The 11,553-nt window shown below is 47.9% G+C and overlaps 1 protein-coding gene across 3 annotated transcripts in view; it reads left to right on the top strand.

Annotated features, from left to right (window-relative positions):
* The first annotated feature begins 2,383 nt into the window (after positions 1-2,383).
* Positions 2,384-11,553, top strand: part of Cyria (CYFIP related Rac1 interactor A) — a 113,616-nt gene continuing 104,446 nt past the window's right edge. For 2 of the 3 annotated variants that reach the window (XM_087907245.1, XM_087907247.1), the window contains exon 1: positions 2,384-2,494. The gene's annotated coding sequence lies outside the window, so the exon portion shown is untranslated. Of the gene's footprint in view, positions 2,495-7,578; positions 7,860-11,553 lie in introns of those variants that run through there. The other variant, XM_048439722.3, reaches the window with a different exon arrangement.

Here is an 11,553-nt window from a genome sequence, read left to right as displayed (position 1 = left end):
CAGCTCCAAAGTGATTGATATATGCCCACATATCAGCCTCCTAAAACAGGGGCTTCTTAAATCCCACCTTGTAGAAAACAATTCAAATGATAGAGTACCTATTTTAAGTTTACACTGCTTGTCCCAAGGCCCCTTAAAAAATCATTAGTTTCTTTATTAAGGCTTGGAGGTGGGGGAACTCTCCTCAATTCACCCTTTTGGGTTTCCACTCTGTTTCAGTTTGCGTAGCATGCTGTCCTGTGGCATCTACCTTGTTCCTCTGTGTGAACTGTTCTTGGCCTATTTGCTGCCTGTTGAAAGCTAGGTCATCTCGTTTTAGCAAGACCCCCAGAAGCTTCTTCTCCCACAATAAATTCCTTCTATTTTGGGTCTAGATGGGCGACATCTTCGTTCTAACCTCTTTCCAGTTCAGACTCGTCCTGGCCTGGGCTGGCAGGTTTTCTATGTCATCAAAGGCCTACGACAAGTTCTCTTTTCATTGCTTGGTAAAATTCCTAGCATTCGGTTGGTGTGGTCCAGCAAAGCAAAAACTCCACCACCCAAAGAGGATGTCCTTGAAGTTAATTGAATTGAGATAGTAAGGTTCACGTAAACAAGCATGCGCTGTAAATGAATACCATCGGGAATACGATCTGAACTTACCTGCCCCTAATTGACAGTTTAATTTCACTGTCATCTTTATTATGATAACTTCTGAACTGGTCATTAGCGTTACTGATAAAGTTGAAAGACTATTTCATCTGATTATCATGTCTTAGGAAACACTTAATTATTAAATTCCACACCGATAATTAGAAAACCCTATTATTTCATAATGGGCTCAGCAATACTTACACAGGTACCCCTCAGTGACTTGAGACAGAAACCACCACCAAACATGCTGAAGGGAAATCTCAAACATCCAGTCATGCTCACCAACATGAGCTGCACCACTAGAGTTGGAGGGTGTAAAATAAATAGTCTGCTCAGCTTAGAAAATGCTAGAGCTCCAGGTATGAGTGACAGCTGGGTCTGATTCATCCATGACCTCCCCTATGACGGCTGGCCAAAGTTGAAAGCAGACAGAATAAGTAAAAGAAAAAAGAAGCTGGGATAGAGGTGTGTGTGTGTGTACGTGCGTGTGTGCATGCATGTACGTGTCTGGGAGAAACAAGCCAAGGCTAAGGTCATAGCGAGGAAAATATATCTAATAGAACCATAACAAAATAAATTGTTGGACTAACAACAGGGGTTAGGTGCAGGACAGGGGACCTTGGGAGACTGGTAACCCAAGGACCATTTCCAACGTAGAGAGTCTATTATTCTAGCTAGACCGTGCCTGCCCAGACCCTGTCTGAATTCTTGCCAAAACTGACCCCAAAACTCCATGAAGCAGTCCCTGGGAGTCTGTCAGAGACACTTGCGGTCAGGGCCCGAGGGAGACTTAGGCAGAGCAAATTTCTTCTTGGGGACTCATACTGGCCTCAGGAAGATGACAGTGCCTGAGGACACTCTCTCTGAAGCTGCTGGTTTCATGGGCCCCAGGCTTTTCCTCCTTCTGTCCATAGCCCACAAACCCACTATCCGAAGAAGCTATGGCAGACAGCACAGAGCCTGGCACACTGTGAAGGTTTAATATTACATAAATTTTAGAACGATCTTCCCTGGTTGAAAAGAGCAGTCGAACTATGTGTGTGTGTGTGTGGGGGGGGGTCTGCAAGGCACAGACACACCACCAACAGGGGCTCTGACTCACAAACTGTTCAGCATGGCTCTGTCTTCTTGGCTTCCGGTAGTTTCCTTTCTTTAATGCACAAAGCCTCCGATGGTAGATGGTTTTGAAACAATGATCCCAGGCGATGATAGTTTAAGCTACTTTCTCCTTTCGCCGGAGAAGTTTAGACTTACTGTTTAGAAGACCGTTGTATTTCAAAGGCTAAACATTTGGGAATACGTTTTAGGAGATCCCATCCAATAAATGCGGCCCTTGAGGCTGGGTCCGTGTCACTAGGATAGATGGGGAGGTGGAAGGTAAAGCCAGGTTCGTAATCCAAAGTAATTTGAGAGCGGGGACTAGAGCTTTGGGGTGATCTGGCATTGGCACTAGTTTCAGTGTGGGTGTATGCCAGTGACTTGTGTCTTTGGGGAATCTTTTTGTTTGAAGTGGAAAGGAAAGGAATACAGCTTTCTAGTGAGTAACAAGGCAAGTGGCCCAAGCCGAGGGACAGTGCTAGCTCCTGGGTTCAACTCCTAGTTAGTGCTTAGCCTGCCTAGAAGAAGGAATCAGAATGCCTGGTGACAGTGGTGACAGCGGGGTGGGATTCCCGGGCCAGGGATGGGCGGGGCGGGGGCGGGGCGGGGGCGGGGCAGGGCGGGGCGGGGCTGGAAGCAGACTCTCGGGCTGCGGCTGCCGCGGGAGAGGCTTCCACAGCGGCGGAGCGAGCGGCCGAGCACGAGCAAGGCGGCGGCGGCGGCGGCCGTGGGGACAGCAGCGGCAGCGGAGGCGGCGACTCCGGTGAGCGTGGGTCGGACGCGGCTGGGGCGCGGCAGGGAGCGCGGGTGGAGACCCGCCGGGAAAGGTACTGTGGAGGCGCGGGGGCCTCCCGGGCTCGGGGCATGGTGGAGCGGGGCGACCATGGCCCTCCTCGCTTAGCTCGGAATGCCCTGCAGTCCTGGGCAAGGGAGGGAGGGTTCGGTCTTGAACCCTTCTTCTTGATTCCCGAACCAGAGGTATGTGCGTCCGTCTGTTGCTCTCGCTCGCCCGGACTCTCTCCTGATTTTATTCCTTTTCCTGACGACTCCCTTCACCCCCCCCCCCCCAACCACTCCCACCCCCAAGAACCTTCATCCCCAGAGCTATTCTTCAGGAATCCCAATATTACCCCCTTGGGGTTCCCCCTGCTCCTCATCTTTCTGCAGACCCAAGGCGTGGATGAAGCCCGCCCCGGGCCCATGCACACCTGGCCCCTTCTGCTGCCACCTGCCACACAAGTGCTTAGCCAGCACACAAACTGCTGGGCCCAGGACCTCGCCTCTGCTGCATCCACTCCTCCTCACACCAGAACTCCTACCTGGAGTCCAACAGGAGGAGACTTTTCCAAGCTGGAGCTTTGGGAACAATTTGACCCACTTCCCAAGGCGTAGGTCTCGGGCCAGCCGTGCTTTTTGGTGGACACACCTGTCTTATTTGCCAGCTGAGGGACTGACAGGAACACCTCCTGTTAAAATGTACCAGCTCATCCCGAGTCCTTCTCCAAGCTGCTAAACGTTCTGGCCTCTGTCCCCAGAGACAAGATCCAGGGCCTTTGCTATTTAAATCTGCTAAAGCTCCAACCCCCGTCCCTGTAAAGATCCCAGAATTCTGTCAGCTATCCTTGGAAAAGAAGGGTCCAGTACTGTTAGGGCCACCATTCTGGGTTCTGGGCGATTTCTTCTCCTCTGTGGGCGACTCTATGCCTGCTCCGTAGAGAACCCCAGTCACAGGCATAGACTCCCACAAGCTCAGTGATTTCCCTATTAGAAACTTTCCCTATGGGCAGCAGTCACCACCTCCTCTGGATTGGCCCAGGCCATCTGCACAGTGTTGAGTCCCTGGGGCATGGAAAGCTGGGCTGGGACCATGCAGGGCTAGGACCCATGCTGGGCAGCAAGAGAGGAGGGTGTCGCCTGGCCAGGCCTCTACTTGGGAAGACCAGCCTTTTTGGGTTGTTCGCAGTCGGACTGAATTTCCCGTAGCTCCTAGAGGGGTTTGAGGGTTTCTTGTCAAGAGAGGAGGCAGAACAGGGGCTGTTTTCCCTGCCTGTTTCTGACTGTCTTGTGTTGCTATGGTGACACTTTTGCCTCTTCCTCCCCCTGACTCTTCTGGGAGCTGGTTTTTATTGGTCTGTTGTCCTGTCTTTTATGGCTCTAATTTCTTCTTTCTACTTGCTCTGAAATAAACAGTCATAAACATGGGCACTGGGCCCAGGCTGGGGGCTGGCAGAACTTTGCCTCCTGCAGGCCCCAAGCTCCTGCAAGGAGAGAAGACTGAATGGGGAAAGTGGAATGGAACTACCATGCTCCTTCTGACTCTCAGCTCTGGGGAGGAGACGGTAGCATCCCAGGTCCGGTGCATAGTTGGTAGCACACTGCTGGGGGTGCCAAACACTTGTGGTAGCTCACTGGGGGTACTTTCATGTTCAGGATAGTGTTCTAGGGGAGGGATAGCCCCCACACCCACTTTACAGATGTAGCAACTAAGCTCAGAGCAAGTTGTTTTCCATGGGCTCCGGGTGCTGAGAGCACACAGTCAGCCCTCAGGGTTGATAAATGAAGAGATGCCATGGAGCTGATATATGGGTCCCCTACCTCCCGTTCTGTTAATACTCCCTGCTCTGTCTCCTGGAGGACTTCTGTGCATCAGGAAGTTAATTAGAAAGGGTTCCAGTCCCTTAACCCTGGTTGAGCCACTACACCCCCTGGGGACACAAGCTGCCTTCCATGCCCTTTGTGTGTCCTGAACCCTAAGTGCTGGAGACCCAAGTTGACAGCCGAGTGAAGCCACTTGTGACTTCCTGTTTTTACTCAGCATTGAGAAGAATTCAATTTGCTTGTGTTCCCGGAGCCTAGATGCAACCGGATGAGCCAAGGACACAGAGCCAGCCCCTAGTGAGGAGTTCCCAGAGAGCCAACCCACCCGGGGCCGGAGTATCACCCACTGTCTCTTGTCAGTGACACTCCTGATTCTTTTTCTCTTCCATGCATTTTCTCTGTCTCCCCTTTTGTATGGCAATGCTCTGGGCTTGTTGTGTTAGGGCAGCCTGGGAAGACATGGGCATGAATGGCCTGCCTCACTGTTGTCGGCCGTCGAGCCAGAGGAAGCCCGTTCACTCACACGGACCTCGTTTTGTCTTTAAAGTGGACTTGGCAGCGTCTTTACCTTCCCTGCTTGGTATTGCTTCTTCTTTCATGATGGCATGGATTAGCCTATTAGGTACGTTTTGATTGGTTGGGAGGCCTTTACTTCCCTAGTTTATGTTGGGAGATCTCAGATTAAAGAGGTGCCTTGAGCCACTATTGGCAGGTTGAAAAATTTAGGATTTTAAACCATAATCACTCAAGGCTAGTGGCGTTTTCTCAAGTTATTTTGTGGCGTGTTGACGGAACGCCCGTCTTCGTTTCTCCACCTTATGTTTATATACCAAATACAGTGCGGGCGTCATGGAGCCGCGACTCCCATTTGTAAACAATGTGGTCCGTAGAAGAGGGAGACCTCAGGTTATAGCCTTGTCATGCGGTCGGAGGAGCGATTTGACAAAGGGGACAGGTGATGTGGGATCTTGAGATTGCTCTTGGTCAGGTAATTCCTTAGGGTTGACTCAGGTCGTCTGGGCTTTGTGGCTGAAGAGCAGCTACTGTTCTCTTGGGACGCTCTCACTGAGTCTTCACAGAATGGGATTATTATCAAAGAGAGCACCTCCTATAGTTCTGGTGAGCATACATCTAGGAGCCTGCCCTGCATACCTCTGGGACTTTTGACTTGTTCAGAGTAGCCTCTGGTTCCTACTTCATCTTGGTTAAAAACTCCTGGCTGTGGTGTCACAAGAATTCCAAGATTAGGTCTTAGGGTGGTCAGAAATAGGGAGGATGTTGGCAATTAGATGTGAGTTGAAGCTCCGTTCTGGTGTGCTCTGGCTCTGGAATCCTGAAAGCCTACCTGACCTCACCGAGCCTCCCTTCTTGTGACAGTTAAACTCCAGTACTTACACTTGCCTTCTTTGGGATTCAATGGTCTTATGTGTTTACAGGGCTTGGCATGGTGCCAATCTAACAATAAACTAGCTGTTATTTAGTTGTATTGATTAGAAAGGAGTTCTCTCATTACTGGACCTCTGGGACCTCTTAAAATCCTAGGAGGTGGCTATCTGGATGGGTTCAGGCCCTTGGACATCTATCTATTCATTATCTAGGACAGTTAAAGATTGCCTACCCTCAGACTCCTAGCATAGATAGTTAATCGAGTTGTATGTCACCAGATAAGCCATGTTCTCCACCACCAGGGCAAGTGGTATTCTCTAACAGTTTTTGAAATACAAACAAACTTCCAGAGTTGCAGGAATGCATTTTTATCTATGAGAATCCGTAAAAAAAAAAACCAAAAAACAAAAAATCCTGGACCGATCTAGCTGCCCCGTTATTTATTTTTTAAAGTGAGAATATCTATGTTTATGTATTTGCTTGTCTCTATTCTACAGTTAAAGAAACGGGGGCAGGGAGGCAGAATCACTTCGTGGTGTTGTCAGTTAGTAAGAGGCAGGGCCAGAATTTAAAACTAAGTTCCGCTTACTCTTGGTGCCATGGCATACAGTTTTGTCATTTTCTTGGCTGGCATGTCAGTGACCTAAAATAAGTGTGTTTGGAGACTGTGAGTGGATTTTAGTACGGGTGGAACTTGTCTGCGCCCTAACGCAGACTCATAGTAAATATTTAGAGAGTTTATTAGGGTTTTGCTCTCAGTGCAGCATTAACGAGGCTTTCTGCTGCTGGCTGCAGGTTGCTTTCTACAATTGGTGAATAGAAGGGGAGGTTGACATGTCTTTGTTAAAAAAGAAGGGTTGATGGAATTCAAAGTAGTTTTTTCACACAAGAATGGAACGTCGGTTTGTTATTAAAATAGCCCAAATCATTGGGCAGACCAGGATTTTATCACCAGACATATGAATGGAAAACCTCGCAAGTGTTTCCCTGGAATGTAGATCTAGGGACAGATTAGTCGACAGAGTTCCAATAGTTGATGGCAGGCATGGGAACAGGGAGCTTTCAAAGGCGAAGGTGATGTGGATGTAGTCTGCCGGTACAGTTCACATCTAGGAAGATGAGAGTGAGAAGTAGTTTGAGAATTGCTCCCTAGCCTTCCCTAGGTGAGACAGAAGCCAGCATTTCCTTCGGACCCTTGCTGCCCCAGCTGCCCCAAGTGCTGAAGACAGGGACCACATTTCCCAGCAGTCTGCTTACCAGGTCCAGCTGAGCACTGTAGACAGATGCGCTTCTATTTGCAATTATCTCAGGGCCTAAGCCTGGTGCCTGCTTCTTTAATGACTTCACTTTCTAATAAAAATTCTGTATGGCATAGATAATTAGATTTTTAAAATGAAACTGGGAAATAGAGTGCCCCAAAGAGTTTAATTGCAGTTTTATGATGGATCAAGCATAAAAATGGGACCATTCATTCCTATAACAAATGCATGCCATATGGGTCCTTGCCCTTTGCTTGCACAGGGTTGAGAGCATACAGATCAGTATGGTATCATCCCTGCCCTCATGTAGCCATCTCTCCAAAGGCAAAAGCCCCTGCGTAAGCATGGCCAGAGTAAAAAAAACAGTTATCTAGAGGAAGAGGAAAAATGACGCAAGAGTCCCTTCTCCTCTGCCAGTTAGGTGCCATCTGAGGGCATACCAGTTCTCTTGAATGCTGAAACACAAAAGCATGTGCCCAGGAATAACAGCTGGGTTCAGCAGTCAGCATCCAGTCTAACATCCACAAAAAGGGAGGAGCAAGCCCCTGGACTTCTATAATACAGGAAGGATTTGATGGCTTGAAAGGACTTTCCCACATCTAGTCTGATGGTCTTCAAAACCCTTGTTTGTTTTGTCCGGTGACCAGTGAGGAAGGGAGACCTAGAAGCCTTAGTGAGCCAGCTTTGTTGAGAGAGATCTGGAATTGGGAAGAGTCAAGAGTACTCGCAGTCTAAGGAAAACCTGCTCCTTCCAAAGGGAGCCATTTTCTAATGGAGCGCCGCCCCTACCAAGCGATTGAAAGTCGGAGCTGGTGAGAGCAGAATATCAAGGGTGGTCACTGGAGCGGAGCCGAGCTAATACCATATTCCATAGCTTCCATTACGGTGAGTGGAGAAGGGAGTGGGTCTCACAGATGCCTACCCCCTATAGATGTTTTCTGTTACAGTTAATGCCCTTAAAACCTTTGGCGGGGAAGCTCTATGAGTCTCACCTTTTTAACTAAATTAGAATGCACACGAGGAGCAGTAATCAATATACTTACCCCAGGGCCTTCAACTTCTTTTAAGGTCATTGGCAACTAGCTCTTGGTCCATGCAGGAGCAGTGATACAGCTGATCCCTAGCCAGCTAAAGGAGAGAGGCAGATGACAGGGACATCAATAGAAAGTCAGAAAATACCAAGAATCTTATGTCTGCACCTCTTTTCCTTCACATGCAACCTGGGCTTTGACAAGCTGCACCCCCTCCCCAAGTCTTCTGTTGCCTTTGGTACTATGTGGGCAGCAGCATTTACGAAGCAATAGAAGATCTTGTTAGCAAGATCATACCAAGTATTTGATCACCATCTGTGCCAAGTTCTGAAGAACATCCCCAGCAGATATTAGCTCTGCCTCATGGCTGGGGAAGCTGACATCCAGAGGTATCTGTGGGAACTTCCATAATGTTGCCTCACTAGGAAGATGCCTGAGATGGTTTCTGCTCCTCTGTAGATGGCCTTTCAGAGCCACTTTCTTGCCATCACCCACATGGTAAATAAGGAGCACATATGTGAGAGGAATGTGGTACTCGTTAAGGACGTGTCTTGGTAAAAATACTTACCTCACAAAAGTAGCAATTCCATGCTAGCCAAAAATGGAGCCGTACTTTCAAACTGCAGTACAGCTCATCAAGCTTCTGTTTTAAGTATTTCCCTGTGACTGACTGGTATCTTTCAGGGTATCCCCTGCTCAGCCTGCCTTGTCAAAGGGTGTGATCTGCTAGCAACGAGCTGAGTCTGACTGCAGTCTTGCTGAGTGGCGGGGGTGCCTCCCCTCTGGGGCAGGTGCAGTGGAGTTTTTCATCCTCTTCCCTGGGACAGCTGGCGACCCTGGGAATAAAACAGAACCGTGTTCTCAGCTTACAGAATGAAAGGGTCAGATATGCATGAATACCTCTGGTGTCTTTCTTTATTCTAGTTTGGGGGGGGGTATGGATGGATGATGGATGGATGGATGACGGATGGATGGATAGATGGATTGATAGATGGATGCGTAGGAGATATTAGAATGGGGGAGATGCAGAGGAGAAGGAAAGGAGTGAAAGCTTAAGAGGAGAGATAGATGGGAGAGAGAGGGAGAGGTGGTAGGACGGTAGGACACTCAACAGCTCTGAAATCGAGAGTAATGCCATGTACATGCACCTGGGAGTCCTTGAGCTGCTGCTCAAGGTGTTGGTGGTGGTGCTGATGCTGCTTCTCCTTCTCCTCCTCCTTCTTCTTCTTCTTTGAAGCAAACAGATATGATTTGGAATCTCGGCATTTCCCTTGGTCAGATTCCTTAAGTCTGTAAAGTTTTCAAGCCTGTGAATGGCAGCTGATGATGCTTGTGTCTCATGGATGGTATGAGGAATACGTGGATTAAATATTTATCAGGTTCTCTTTTTGCTCGGGCTTTGAATAGAATTTGTTTGAAAAGTTTTGGCAGCTCCTGTAGGTTCCTCTTAAGGGCTCTGATGCGAGCAGCCACAAAACTTCCCCGGCCACAACCCATCAGTGAATGTCCCTTGAAAAGTCCCTTCCGACCAGCTCATCATGTCTGTAGCCCGTGAGCCACCATTCCCTAGCACACACGCAATAATAATAATAATCTTGTGGTACTGATGAATCCTAGCAAGGAAAACTGAGATTCGGTTTATGCACATTTTATTACCATCCTCCTTGCTCATTTCCTTATTTCTCAAACATGTCCCTCCCACCCCCGCCCTGCCGTGTATTGAGATTTTAAACCTGTGTTCTCGAATACCTTTCATAAATAATAAAGAGGGTCAAAAGTGATTTTTCTGAAATATCTACATCCTCTTATTATTGAGTCCAAAAATCTAAACCTGGGGTTATTTTTCCATCATTCTTTTGGAAGTAAAAGCTAGTCCAATTTTACATGAGACTATTTATAACTCTTATTAGTCTTTCTTGGGATAAATGAGTTTTTTTCAGTGGAAAGATGAGTGCTTTAGACCGTCCTGGGAGGTGCACATAATAGGTAGTCATGTACTTTGTTCCTTTCTGAAGTATAGAGAACTCTGAAGTTAGAGGCACATCTGGTCTGAGGAAAGCATTTTAGTGAGGACTGGTGGGCCTTTATTACACAATGCCTACAGGAGCTCACAGTATAGGCCACATGCCCACCTCGGGGAGAGTGTGGTGTGCCAGTTAGGTTTGTGGTGTCTTGACACAAGCTGGAGTCGTGGCAAGATGATTGTCCAGAAATAGGGACCCTCGGTTGAGAAAATGCTTCCATCAGATGGACAGGTAGGCAATTCTGTAGGGTATTTTCTTGATTAACAGTTGGTGTTGGAAGTACTGTTCACTGTGGGCACTGCTACCCCAGGGTTGGTGGCCCTGGGTGGTATAAGGAAGCAGGTTGAACCATCTAGTATGCATTGTTCCTCAATGGTTTCAGCATCAGTTCCTGACTCCAGGTTCGTGCCTGGGTTCCTGCCCCTGACTTTCCTCAGTGATCAGCTGTGATTGGGACATGTAAGCCAAACAAACCCTTTCTTCCCCACCCTGCTTTAGGTCATGGTGTTGGTCACAGCAATGGAAAGCAAATTAGAATAGATAGAATGGTCACATAGTTCATTTCATTCTAATCCAAAACATCGGTGGCCACCTTCATTTTTTTTCACTTTAAATAATTAGAAATGCATATATGAGCCTACCATCAGGAATAAAGGAGTAACGACAATTTGTTCAAACATGGCTTCCACAAGTTTCAAAAGGACTCAGTAGTTTTCAAGGAGAACTTTCTTAGAAATATAAATAAGTTGGAATTTTGTTGTTGTTTCCTTACCAAGTGTGGCATTAGGGGAAGACAGAAGGGACTTTTTCAGTCTGACTCATCACTTTAGCCTTGTGAGGAGGAACCAGACTTGAAGAAGGAGCATGAGGAAGTGAAAAGCCCCAAGCCGAGCGTGAGAAGGTCTTGGCTCTCACTCTGGGCTCACTCTTAACTTACTGAGTGACCTTGGCCTTGTTACTTCCCTCCTCTGCCTCCTAGGAAGCAAGTTTAAGTAAATCCGCATTATCTCCTTGAGCTTGGGTGTGGGGGTCAGGATGCCAAAGGAGAGGGATAGAAGAGGTATACCCTAACTGCCTGCCATTTGCCTCCTGTGGTCTCCATTCAGATAGAGGGACACAAGGCTTCCAGAGTGTTGTCTCAGCATCTTCTGGAACTTTCCTTTTCTCTCAACAGTGATCATTCCATGCTTTTCTGATACAGTTTGATCCCAGAGCCTCCATTGTCATTCGCTGTCATTCCTAGGGACAGTACTATCAAGGTATTGCTGGCTGGTAGACTAAGGAAACAGTGACCAGAGCCCCAATGTGGTCATTGTCAGTGTTGCCTGGTTCTCTATAATAACAGTTAAAGCACACTGGGCACTTTGGTGCCAAAGAGGATTGGAACAGTTCCCTGTTATGGAACAGAGCTAGGTCTGCTCAGGCAAATGAAAAGCTGTAGAATCTCCGCTTGCAGTCCACATTTGTGTGGGGGGAAAGTTAGGCAAAGAAGTTGTGTAACTGATGCCCAGGGAATCCCTCAGC

The sequence above is a fragment of the Myodes glareolus genome, chromosome 6, assembly GCF_982192425.1.
Source record: "Myodes glareolus chromosome 6, mMyoGla1.1, whole genome shotgun sequence".
Classification (NCBI taxonomy): Eukaryota; Metazoa; Chordata; class Mammalia; order Rodentia; family Cricetidae; genus Myodes; species Myodes glareolus.
Note: the sequence above shows the minus strand (reverse complement) of the source record. Positions and strands in the feature narration are given on the sequence as shown.